Below are 14325 nucleotides of genomic sequence, written 5' to 3' on the forward strand. Positions count from 1 at the left end.
AATTTTTTTTCATATAGTATATGACTATCCCTTCATTCTAGATAGAAAACACAACTATAAATCTAAAGTATGAGTATCTGTCTAAATGACTCATCATGCTAGGGTGAGATATGGTTGTCTAAAGGAGACATGGATTATTTTTGTTAGAATATGCTTTAAAAATGCTATGAATCTTGCTACTTAAATTTTACTTCTTCCCTTCATTTTAGAAAGAAAAGTTCACCTTTAAATTGTTTTCATATAGTATATGATCATTCCTTCATTCTAGAAAGAAAAAGAAACTATAAGTTTGAAGCCTCAGTGTCTAACTAATCATGCCAATGTGAGATATGGTTGTTTAATGGTGATATTGTTACAAGATAGGGTTTGCATTGTACCAAAAGATTGACACACCAATGTCTGATACAACCACTAGACTTATAGAACATAGGAGGTGATTAAGCCATGTCACAACTCCTGGAGGGGAATATTGGTGGTTAGTCCAATAATCCCCCTTAGGTTATTGTTGAGAAAATATTTTGCATGATGTTAACAACAAAAATTATTTCAAATCTCTCTCTTGAAAAGTTGATCAATGACCAACAACAAGGTTCTGGATGGCTATTTTTCAACCTACTACATAACTCAATTGGAGATAAATGTGAATGTTCACAAAGTGGCCTTTGCTAGTATCTACCAATTCTGCACAACTTTGCTAAAACGTAACCACAGAACCAATATATTTTTCTATTTTCTATTTTATGATTAATGCGATATCTAATCCATGCAACTATGTGAATTCCTATTTTAACCAAGTGTTTGAAAAGAAAATAACAATGATAGAGTAACAAGAGATTAAAGTAAATTACTAATAGGAAAAATCCTAACAGACATAAGACAAAGCAACAACACTTCTATGAATTAAATTATTAAAAGGACCTGGTATGAAACCAATGAAATTAGGAGGAGCCCTTCCTTAACTCCATTGATGCAATCATCGATGGGAACTTCAATGAAAACTGAAAGATGCTCCATGTTTTGTCAAATTGTGAGGCCACAAAAAGTGTGTCTACACAAGACAAAGCACTATGTAAGAACAACATTGATCATTTCTCCAATTCGTCACAATAGTGGAATTTGCTAACATAAGGAAAACATCAGAATTAAATGATCGCACAATTATAAAAATGCAATAAAACCATTAGCTCCATTATCATTCATCAACATGAATTCACAAAAAATAACACACTCTAGAAAGATCTACTACACTCTGAATGAAAGCACCAATGGCCTTTATTAGTGCATCAAAAAACTGGCCTTGAATACATATTACATCCTTCTATTTAAAAGAAACCATCGCTTCCTTTTGTGTTAGGAGTGAGATCTCTCCTAATGCAACTTGTGCTAAAAAACTAATAAAATAAAACTACTTACATACACACTAACTCTCTAAATGGTGCTAAGTAGGTCTCCACCCTTGTTTATATCAATTAATGGGTGCATGAGCCTTTACATAACTTAAAACAATAAAAGAACAAGATAAGAAGAGAGAAGTCATGAGATGATCTGGAGTTACTAAGACCTCTAAAAATGGAAGCTTGGCCTTTTCTAGGTTTTTCTGGGAGTTGAACTGTCATCAAAACGTGTTCCCAATGCATGAACTGATAAAAAATAGTAATTGATAGTTAATTGTCGGCAAACTACTTTTTCTTCAAAATTATTGGCACACCTTGCAAAAAATGCACCTTCAAAAAGTGCACCTCGGTGAGAGGACCAAAAACACAAAATTCTGCCAAGTGTCAAAACTTGATTCCCAACATTTGGGTTTTCTCTCCCTTCATACCAAAATGATGTCTAGATGCTTGCTCTTTAATTTATCAATCATCTTTGTTACTTCCTTAGCCTCTGGTAAATCTAGTGACTCATACTTCTTGTGTACTACCTGGTGGTAGTTACTCATTTCTATCATTGTATCAGTAAAATCCTCTAGCTTGGAGTCTAGTTCCAACAATGTTTCTTCTGTTTTGAACACTTGTCTGATGTCATCTTCAGAGAAAGTTGTTTCAAATAAAGCCCTGAATTGTTGAATTATTATCTGCACCAAGGAAAGTTTAGTCCTCAATTCATCTTCAAAAATCTCAAGGCTAGTGACATTGTAGTACTAGTGACATTGTAGTATTTGTCTGCTTCCAAAAATTTCCCTTCAACTTTATTCTTTATTTGTTGAATATCCTCATATAGCCCTTCCATGAATTTATTTCTTGAAAATATCTTCTCTATCCAATCATCTATCTTATCTAACTCCTCTACCGAATAAATCTCCATTAACATCCAAAACCTTTTCCCATTTATAGATTTCAACACTTGTAAATTATTGGCCTAGGTACACACTTCATCCATTAGCCCAAAATATTGGTTTAAAATGGTAACCAATTTGTTGGCATTACTTTTAATGTTGTGTAGAAGGTTCAAATTACCTTCTATTATTTTTACTTCTCTTTCTCCAAACTTGCGATGCCACGTCTTGCAAGCGTCCAAAAATGAGTCCCCCAATGGTTGTCTTGTCTCTTTTCTATCTAGTTCACCTTCCAAAGCAATCTCAAGATTATTAGGGTATATAGGACCCACTACTTCATTCAAATATCCTCTCAATAGCTCTTTTTTTTTCTTAGCATCAAAATCATTGATTATCTTTGTTAAGATGTGTGAACACTTGCTTGAGACCTGTGGTTATTAGAAGCTTTGTTGTGTCCACTGTGGGTTTCCCTAATACTACCTTCCTTATTTGGTAGTCCTTAGGGGCCAACTCGTCTATATCCGTGTGATGAGGCGAAATAGAAATATGTGCCAAGAGGTCTTGGTCCTGGTTCTTCATTATGAAAGCCAATGTTTTGGCATCACCTTTGGGTAGCTCAGGCTTCTTGATTGATTTTATCAACTCTATCATGCCTTCCTCTTCTATCAACTCTAACTGTCTCTTCTGTCTAAACAAGACCTCCTTCCTTATATTAAACAACATCATGCAAGAAGACCCCTTATAGTGATTGAGCTACAACCCTTCAACAACATACAATATTTGAAAGTGAGAAATTTACCATTTATACAATAGCTTGCTCTTTCTTTATAGAATTTGACATTTGTATAAACACAAATTGATTTAGAGTAGGCATAAATTTTTTTTTTGTTTTTTAAAATTAGCCAGTAAGCTTTCCTTTTGGATTTCACTCCAATCAAAATTTGTCTCACACTGGTTGGAATTTGTCTCACACCGGCTAGATTAAAATATCAAAATTTTTTTTGAGGTTGTATGTTTGATTTTGCGAGCATCTCCTAAGAAGTATTGATATCGATGGATTTCCAACCTTGAAAGCTGGACTTGTAAATATCAAACTCTATTTTGAAGTGGGTTATGATGAAATTCTCATCATTTCCACCATAGACAAGCAGAAGAGGATTGAGGATCAAATCAGAATCAACATTTGCAATGACAAGAGCAATTTGAGGAAGAAGGAGATTGAAAGAATGGTAGCTGAAGCGTGCCAATTTCTTAGTGAGGATGAAGTTGTAAAGAAGAAGCTAGTGGCAAGACACAAACTTCAATGTTTCCTTTACAACATGAAAGGCATGGCAGAAGGAATTCTCAAATTTGTAGAAGATACCAATGAATGACTAGATAAGGATGACTCTGTAGGAGCTGAGAAGCTGGAGACTAAATTGAAAAAACTACAGCTAGAATTCCAGCCACTAAATGAAAAGGCTTAATCAAATCAATTTAGAGGGATTATGTTATTCTCAATAATGTGAATTTTTATTTTAAATTAGTTGTAAAGAGGCATTTTAGCAAATTTAATAATGTTAAAAACTAGTTTTCAAATCTTTAATTTGGAAAATGTAATATAGTTGTGGGCTATGGTCGAGTACAATAATCTTAAATACAATTTAATACTCATAGCTAGGATCGTAGCATTATCGGCATGTAATTTATGATGGTCTGAAAATAGGGCAGAATAGAGCATTCAAATATCAAACAAAAATGATACTAAACAAATATTTCATACACCTCTGCTACAACAGAGAAGAAATTCTTTAATCCATTTCTCCAATTGATTACATTGCATTTCTTAATAAAAGTCCTCACACCACCTATGGTAAGTGTTCATGTAGACTATTGTGTATAATTTATTAACTATTAGTAACTCCAGTTCTTGACACACATTGAAATTTCCATGAATTCTAGATTCTAAAATTCTAACTTCGAGATGGGATTCTCCTTATTCCATGCATAAAAAATGCACTCAAACTATGACTGTTGTGTGTTGACTATAACTGCAGCATATTGTTATCATATTTGAAGTCTTCCTTATTCTATTTGGCGCATGCAAACTAATCTAGAACTATTGGTTAAATAGTTGCATGAAGAAATTAGGCCTTCCAACAATTTAGGGGATCTTCATTCCTTTTTTTATGTAACTTTAGGGTGTAGTTCCATGGAGGGGGGCTTCCTAAAAAAGTTCAACGGGTGTTCTAGAGATTTTTTATGATTATTTTAAAGCGAGAGGTCCCATGAATTTTATACTAAAGTAATTCTTGAAAAGTTTAAGCTCCATAATTTATGGAAGTATGTGGTCTCATGAATAATTTTTATTTAACATATTTCATTCACTTACTAAATAAATAAAAATGTTTTAAAAAATTATTCATAAAGAAATAGAAAGTCATATGTGATTGACACGTGGCAAAGGAAATCGTAAGCTTGTGGAGCAATTTCTAGGTCCCCACCTTTTCCACCCACTCAAATTTACACTCTAAAAAGCAAGGGATGCTATTATTTATGAGAAGATTCCAATTAACCCTATAGCAAATCATTTTTTGGTTTCATAGGACCACCTACTCCATAAAAATAGATCCTGTAGCCCCCTCACGGGACCACACTGTTTGATTTGTTTTAACCGCTCATGCATTGAGAAATCTTTGTGCATTGAAGATCAATTTTAACTGATGCTTCTCACCTTAATCTTCTCTTTCAAATAATGGTTAACTTTGTATAAATATATGTTTTATAAGATTGAAATCATTAATGATTAATAGATTTTTCATTCTCTACAATTCTATTTTGTTCTATCTTTATGTGCAATTTATGCTTTTATCTTTCAACACATATGATTTATTTTAAAATATTAATTGCAAAATTTTACAGTAAATGGGTTCTTAAAAGCTTTGGGAAGGATAGATTTGTTCCTAACTTTTCCTATGCAGCAACATAAGTGCTTGAGCATCATGGCAGCCCTATTTCTGTAAGTTCTTGGCATTTCTGAAACTTATTTAGTGACTGTAATTTTAATCTCACAGTCCTGGTTTCATGACACTAGAAACCCTATTTTCTTCTTGCATCTTTTTCATTTTTCGATCAATATCTCATGACTCTATTGCCTATTAGATGGACACTGGTCTTGGATCACAAACAATCTAACTCACTCTTCCATAGGCATTACTTGTTTAGTTTTGTTACTCGTATAGAACCTCAATCCAAAAGTTTCAACAAGCAAATATTGACATTTCACTTCTATTTCAAATTTAAACAATAAAATAAAAATCCATTTTTTGACTATTGAGACTTCTAAATTCATTTTTATTTTCTTCGGTAATCTACACATTTAAAAAAAAAATTAATTTAATTTTTTCAATTTTTAAGATGAATAAGCTCCCAAAATAAAAGATTATTAAACACTACCAGGGAACATAAGTAGGTTTGTCACATCCAATTTTGCTAGTTAGTGTTGTAATGAATCTGAGTCTCACATTGGCGGAACATCGCATCGACTGAACATCATACATTGAATTTTTCAAAGAACTCAAACACATAACAACAATTTAAAAAAAAAAAAAACTAGAATCAGAAACTTAGAGAGAATAATTTTGAGGAATTTACTCAATGCTTCTCTATTGATTACCTTTTTCCTTGCCCCCGCGTGAAATTTATAAAACTAAAAAATAAACCTACTAATTCTAGGAAATACTTTGTGCACTGTTTTCACCACATGATAAAAAAAAAAAAGATCGTTAATATTAATATTGTATTATTGTAGTTAATACTAATATTGTGTTTTAATGCCAAATTAGTCTAAATGTTATTGAATTAAATTAAATTGATTATTTTTTAATGGCTTACTACTTTCCTTAATGGATTTAAATATAATATTAATTTAAGAATATATATGTAGATTATTTAACTTTAATAACTGATATCAAATTGTTGATAAAATAATTTAAACTTTTAACTAGATTGTATTTTTTTTAAAAATTATTATAGTAAAATAAAATAAATATTGAATACATTTAATTATATAATATTGTGTGAAAATGATGATATTTATCGATAACTGATATAGAATATAAATAAAATTACATATATAATATCATATTATATATTTATAATTCTTTATGTGTTATAATAATTTTTTTAATATATATTACAAATGAAAATGAGTTCATGTAACTTTTTTTAACATATAATTAATATAAAAATAAAAAATCTTATAAAAATCTTAATCACACATACAAATGATTTTTTTTGAATTCTCAAAAGCTTTAAATATTGAGATATTTAATGATGTATAATGCAGTTGATGCCATTCACCATGGTGCATACTCCTTACAATAGATGCGAACTGATGGAATGGCATCAACTAAGTGGGGTGAGGCATGACCCTACCTTTACCTACATTCATTGACCTACCCTCACCTACATTCATAAATAGTGGGGGTGGGCAGGGTGTAACCGTTGATAGTCGGGGTAGGGGAATGTAGTTATGAGAGTACACTGGGTGGCTTGTATCCTAATCCTAACAAATAGATCGATCTCGAATGGAACCTTGCTTTGTGTTACCATCTCACAATAACATGATCAAAGACACAAATACTATACAATATTAATCTACTAATTTATTTATTAACGATGCAACAAATATTGTATAATGTCAATTTATGCTTCTTTCTATTATATAGATCTTTAATTAGCCGATAGGCTTTCCCATTGGGATTGCGTGCAATCGGAACTTGTCTCACACTGGGAATATGACTATCAGCAAATGGTATCAGGTGGCAAAAAATAGTTTAATGTCATCATAAAATTTGCTAAAATCTTTGATGCAATCTGTTTAATCTCATCAAGTGAGATATAGCTTGATTTCATTTATCGGCATCATAATCACCTCACCTTATAAGAGACGTTGCATTAACAACCCAATAATAAATAGTTGTATCCAACAAACAAGGCATTATCAAATTATTTTCTCCTTCCACAGAATAATAACTCATAAATGTAGCATATAAATCCTCCATTATATCTTCAGCTACGTCCAAGTTGCTTCTCCCTACTAAATTAACCTTCATTCTGGGAAGTTTTTTGGGCTTTTTAAAATAGCATACAAACTATGGGTGAATATTAGATGCAACAGTTAATGAGGATTTAAAAATTGAGAAATGTCAAGGCTTTTATTAACATTAATGATGTCAAGCTGAATGGCTATGAAAAGTCTAATAAAGACCAAATCATATTGAATACAAAATCTTGACATCATATCTAAAAAGAAAATCTATTCACCATTCATGATCCTATCAAGGTGAGTGAATGATTCTGAAGTGAATGCATTACCTTCAATATTGGGATTTATGTGTGGATGATTCCTATCAAAGACATATTCTTATATCAAATGATCACAATCATCTTAGAAATTATATAAGATTGTCCACTTATGACTCAAAATATATACCAATTAAAAATGATCTCATTATAATTTATAACCAAAATAAAAATGTTGTAAATATCTCTATCACACTTGAAGACTTTCACCAATTGCAGGATTGTAGTCAGTTATTGCACTGATTTTCTTTTGGGGATGGATTTCCTCCATATTTTGTTTACACCCCACTAATAATCCAGTGTTCTAATGCCTCAACTGTTGCTGTACGGATTCTTCATAGATGACAAACTATCAGTGAGTCACAATGTCATTAAATATGACTATTATGCTTGTGAGGGGCATCCATGAATCATCCGCTTCGGCTTGGGATAAGCATTGGAAAATATCATTTTCCTATGGCACTTCTTGACATCATTGATATCAGCTACTTTTTACAGCATTTATTATTCAAATGCATAGGTAAGTTCCACAAGGTTCTCTCATTACAATGTTACCCACACGTCCCTCCACGACAATTGCACTGTAAAGCTAAATCTTTCAATGCAGATTTAATGATTTGCAAAAGATTTTGTTTTAACCTCATTAATGTTGATCATGAATTGACAGGCTTGCAAGCAGATAACTTACTTGGGCTGCATATTGAATCTTTAAATAGTGATCAGTCTCTGTTTATACTTCTCACATCCACCATTACCATTCCTGTTTATATCTGTAGCAAACAATCGAGCTCAACTTATTGCAGGTACTTCTGGAAACTGAAAATTGCAGCTCAGGTTTATGTTTTACTTTTTTACTCTTTGTTTTTTGTGCTTCAGGTTTATGTTTTTTTAAATCATTTTTCTTAATATCATTTTTGTCATTAGCACAAATTTCATTAACGGGTTGGTTGCCTTTATTCCTTTCAATGACACCCCCCACCTCTCATTAAGCACCTTGATTCAACTGACAATAGTATCTGAGAACCTTGCATAATCTACGCAGAGCCTACTAGTAACATGAGTAGTGTATGTGGTGCCTCAACATGGAAGCCTTTCCCCTCACACTCCCCAACCAATATATGAAGAATTCTAATCTAAGCCTGTCCACCTTTTATAAGTCGTCGCCTATTCTCTTTTTGTAAATTGCACTTCAGTTTGTACTTTGCAAGTTTTCATATTTGTTGCAAGGTTTCCTTCACTTTTACCTTTTAGATCTTTAATGACAAACAAAACATCAGATCTATAAATAAATTGAACTATTGAGCTTTATTTCATTATTCATCTTCCTTTGTTCATTGAATTTGTGTTGCCATTAAAAGAATAGGAAATATTTATGTAGTAGCTTGAGAAAAATCTGCAGTGGCAGCACAAATCGCCTCATACTTGACGTATGGTAATAGTGTATAACATAAATATCTCAAATATTTGATATACACGTGTGCAATTGCAACAATTTCAAAAAAAACTAAAAAATGTGCAATTCAAATCAACTCTTGAACTGGATGTCCTGCATTAAATCAAATATTAAAGTTTTACATTTTTTTTATCTCCAAAGAGAAATGTCGAATTTATATGCCTCTATTCTATATATATAATTTACACTACAAATTAGAAATATTTGTTTTAAATTTACGTCTTTTGAATTTGTCTTTTAAAAAAAAAATCTATCAGCGTATCTCTTACACCTCTTTCAGAAGCAAGTGCTAGTTACTCTTTCAAATAAAAATAAAAACCTTTATCGGCTACCCTTCACCTCCTCGAAGATTATACGAGTATAGGAGTAGAAATCATGTTTTTGTGTGGCGAGGATAGAAATAAACTTAGAAGAAGAATTATTTTCAGATTACCGGTTTCCAGCTCAGGCTGCCGCTTGGACAGCATTACTACTAAACTCGTCTACCGGGTAAGTTAATGCGTTTGGCTAGGGTTTACTCTTCAGGGTTAGGGTTCCTTGAAGGCTTATAAACCGGGAAGAGCAGTAACAGATAAATCTGTGCGCATCATTTTAGTGGAGTTCTGTGGGTGATTTGCAGGGCTTTTACCTTAGTGTGGTAGCAGCAATGGACAAGCTGGAAAGACCTTTCTGAAATGGCAGAGCGGTCTTTTCAGTTCCGTCCATTCTTGCTATTTCATTAAGACGGCATACGGTTCAAAATTAGAGGTCTTTCTATTATAGGTTTGCAGGATTTTTCATTTTTTATGATTGCTTTTCCTGGCGATATTTTTCTTTTGCCCTTTTACAAAATCCAGGTGTTGAATAAAATTGTGACAATTTGGAAGACTGTTCATGGGCTTAACACTTTGAGGTATCGTCCACAGCCTATTTTTTTACCTGGCAATGCGTTCATATTTTGCATTTACATGTAATTTTTGTTGTCCTGTTGTCTTATCAAGGCCTTATATCGCCTTATCTTTGGTATTGCCCTTCAGGAGTCTCAGTTAGGGAAAACCTCTTTACGGATAGAGGGAACCATGCTATATAAGCCTGTGAATTCCATGAACATCGTTCTGTAATTTTTAAGTTATGATGTTGAGTTCCTCGCACATCATTTTACCAGGCAAATATCATTTGATTCACCTCTTTTGTAGTCTGTACGAGCCATTTGACTATGGGTTTGTGTTTACTGTGGCTTTCGTGGTAATACGGTCTGTTCATGCGATGCTTTTTGTTTTACGGAAAGTAAGCTTTGTTGAGTTTTTAATAAAGTTGCTAGCTTCTTTTTCATTGCCCGAGGAGACCAAGGAAAGGTCCGTTTCGCTTTCCAAAAGAACTTGATTTGATGGAGCTTGGCGTTGGGCTGATTCTCATTAATGTTTCTTTAGGGGTTATCTGTATTTTTCCATATCTGTGACTCTTTCTTATTCTTTCCTCTTATCAATCTAGTTCTAAAAACGTTTAGCAAATTTGGAAGTCTGCAATGCCTTACTTCTTTTTTTGATATACTGACCTTGTTAGCCCTGAAATTTAATATAAAATTACTAATCTTTTGGAAAATATTCACTTTGCGTAAGAAACAAAGCAGTAAGATAGAGACACGAGCTTCATCGTTTTTTCAGTCCCTTTTAGGTCATTGTATAACCCTGTGAAACATGAGTATCTTTTTGTTTCTTCAGGCGGGCCTCTGTTTTGACAGATTCAACTTTGTTGTTCAGCTTAGAAGTCACGTAAGCCCCCCTTTCCATCAAACTTCTTTTTGATCCAACGATGCGTTCCTGTTATTTATTTGCGTCATTTGTATACTATTGATATGTATGGGAAATGCATCACTTGTATATGTATGGGAAAAAATGTGAAAAATGGCTTGAAGCATGCTGAAGCTCTCAAAATCTCCATTAATCCTAGCACTCCAGAATTTCTTGAAGCATGCTGAATTACTCAGATATCCATCAGACCTAGTACCCCAGCATGATTCTAGCTGGTCAGTCCCCCTAAATGAGCAAGGAACATTACCTACTATTATCAATGTGTTTTTGGTCTGGATTTACTTTTGTACGAACCTACTTTTTTGCATGCAAATAGTGCTTCATGGTTAGTATGTGATAGGTTCTCTATATGTAGGGATAAAGTGGCTTGAAGCATATGCTGAAACCCTCAAACCTCCATCAATCCTAGCGCTCCAGCATGGCGTGATGCATGCTGAAATTGTCAAATCTCCATCAATCCTAGCACTCTATATGCTGAGATTCTAACTCTCCATCAATCCAGCATGATTTTCTAGGTGGTACAGGTCCCCATGGAGTCGGCCTTTAAAATTAAATTAGCAAGGTACACAATCTACAAATATGTAGATTTTAGTTTTCTCGTGAATTTGGTTTTGTATGGACTACGTTTCGGGATTAGAAACTCTGCTTCATCCATCACCAGGACGAACCTGGAACAAAAATAGTGGAAAGTCTATGGAGTCCTTCACCACTATTTTCTGCAGTCCCCAGTGCAAAAATCCCCCCGATCAATGCAAAAGTCCCTCCAATTATAAACAACGATGATTTTCCCCAAATACCAAGCCCTCTTCTCATTCGAGAAATCCCTTGTTCAGAGCTTTCACAGGAGAAAATTTTATAATTCCCCCATCCTCTTTCTTTCTAACGTACAAAGTTGAAACGATTCATTGAAAAAAACATACAGAGTTGAAACGATTCATTAAAAGAAACCATTTGGCTAACGTGGTGGCATGGCATTCCATCATAACGCTCAGACAACTACTTTCGGGGGATGTAAGGCTGAGTAAAACGTTACAAGCATGCTCCATTTTCTGGAGTAAAACGTTACAGTTTGAAATTGAAACAACAGTTAATTTTTTTTAAAAAGTTGCAAAAGTTTACATTAAAGATTGAAAAGATTGATGCTACTGTAGAAAAGATTAATGCTACTGTAGAAAGTCTTTTAGCCTTTCGGCTTATTAATTGATATTTACATACAAAATTTATTTACATAAATTATGAAATAGGTAAGTTGTTAGGAATGTTTATTATATTATTGATATTTATATTAAAAAAACTTATTTATATAAATTGTGAAATAGGTAAGTTGTTGAGAGATGTTAGGAATGTTCTAGGTAAGTTTTTAGGAAATGTTAATTATATAATTGATATTTACATTAAAAAAATCTATTTACATAAATTATGAAATAGGCAAGTTGTTGGGAGTTCTTAGGAATGTTTAAAGGTGAATTATGGGAGGTAAGTTGTTGAGAGTTCTTACCCCATGTCCCCCACTGCTAATTGGATTGGAAAATAACAGTTATGCTACTGCTAATTAGATTGGAAAATAACAAGCGGTGAATTTATAAGCATGGGGACAGCAGCTGCTGGGACAGCAGCTGCTGCTAGCTATAAAATAAGCGTAGCAGCAAGCATGGGAACCTGCCCTTAGGAATGTTTAAAGGTGAATTATGGGATAGGTAAGTGTTTTAAGAGCATGGAAGGTTGTTGAGAGTTGAGTGGTCTCATGCATTCTAACTTAAAAATTTCTTCTAAATTTGTATAAGTTGAAAAGCTTTTAAAAAAGTAACGTTTTTTAATCCAATAGGAAGGTGGGCCCAAACACGTAGTAACACTTTTTAGACCAAGCTAGGGTTTGAACCTTGGCTGCTATATTTGTAAAAGTTTAAAAGATTTTATTATTTTAATCCTTCCACTATGAAGGACAACCAAGGTGGGGCCTTGTCAGGTATTAACACTTTCCACAAGACTACTACAAATTAAAAGAATTCAAACACAAAACTCCTTTCGATTTAAAGTCACATGCTCTCCATTCTTTTCCATAGATTTAAAGTTGATGTAGCTCTTGATCTTTGACAAGATGTACCTACATAATGATAGCAAAATGACAAGGTACTAGGTTGAAAAGAGGTTCAATTTATAGAGTTTGAAAGGCAAAATGTAAAAATTAGAAAAAATAACTATGATCAAGAAATTCAAATTAGAAAATGTTTCATAAAATGATATTATTTTGCAGAAAATATTTTAAATAATCTTGTTGAGCTGCCAAAAATATTCTTATAAGACCTCTATTCTGTAAAATAGAGCCCAAGCCTCCTTATAGAACCAATAGAGCCCAGGCCTCCTTATAGAACCCTTTGCCTTATTCACTAATATAGAACCCTTGTCCTATTCATTAATATACTGATATTGCATATAGTACAAGTACATTGATTTGGAGATGATGATACTTGTCTCAACTTTATCCTTTTCTATTGGATGGGTTATAATGTGTTTTCTGAATGATTTTTTCTTCTACCTGGAACAAAAAATTGGTAAAATGGAATTTAGAATATCAGATTATGTTTTTTGAGGAGTGTAAAAATAATAGATTGGACTACTTTTTGGAGTCTGTTTACAACTCCAACATAAAAATGTTTCTTCAAAAATTTGTAGAAATCTCGATTTCACAAATCAAACAGACCCTTACAGAAAATTTGTTAGAATTTTTCATACCAGAATAATGTTTAAAATTTTAGCAATTTTTGTTGCTCAGATGAAATGGGAGCAATTTGAAACTGTACAAATAACAACTTGCATATAACGCAAGGGAAGGATATTGCTTGTGATTCGTTCCATGAAATCACACACCATTCTTGGGTCGATAAACAAGGAACTGATCTGTACAACAACATCGATTCGTTTTCATGAATTTGCACCCGAAACCTGCAGTGCAGTTTAGTTTAATGTAGTCCATGTATATAGAATATTGTCCGCTCTTGAGATGTAGTTTCAATGTGTTGCTAGTAATTGTTGTTGTTATTAAGGTATCAATCTACAATTTCAATGAATGAAATTAAATCATTTGTCTTCTCTTTTGTGGATCCAAAAACTTGCAATTGTTTTATGTAGCGTCTCAATGTGCTTCTTTATATAGCCCATATCTCATCTAGAATTGCAATTGTTCGGACATCACCATTTGCCTTGCATTTTTGCCATTATGCACTGCTTCAAATGACCCATAGCTCGTTTAGATTGATTGTTCAAATAACATCATTTGATTATGATTGTCTTTTCTTTTTGTTTTAATTTTACACTTGATTGTTCAAATTAATCATTGTTTTGCCATTTAATTTCAATTTTAAATTTGATTGTTCAAAAATTTGAATATTATAATTTGCTGGTATTGTTCCCATTTAGTTCAATTGATTTTAGATTAAATTGTTCGGATTGTTTTATATGAA

The 14325-nt window shown here is 32.9% G+C and overlaps 1 long non-coding RNA gene across 1 annotated transcript; it reads left to right on the plus strand.

The window, feature by feature from the left end:
• The first annotated feature begins 9390 nt into the window (after window positions 1-9390).
• LOC149558321 (uncharacterized) lies at window positions 9391-13945 on the plus strand. Its single transcript, XR_016352458.1, has 2 exons — window positions 9391-9563; window positions 13638-13945. It is a non-coding gene; the product is annotated as an uncharacterized LOC149558321 (long non-coding RNA).
• Window positions 13946-14325: the final 380 nt, after the last annotated feature.

Source organism: Cupressus sempervirens, chromosome 5 (assembly GCF_028749045.1).
Source record: "Cupressus sempervirens isolate cs-2001-9-10 chromosome 5, ASM2874904v1, whole genome shotgun sequence".
NCBI classification, from domain to species: Eukaryota; Viridiplantae; Streptophyta; class Pinopsida; order Cupressales; family Cupressaceae; genus Cupressus; species Cupressus sempervirens.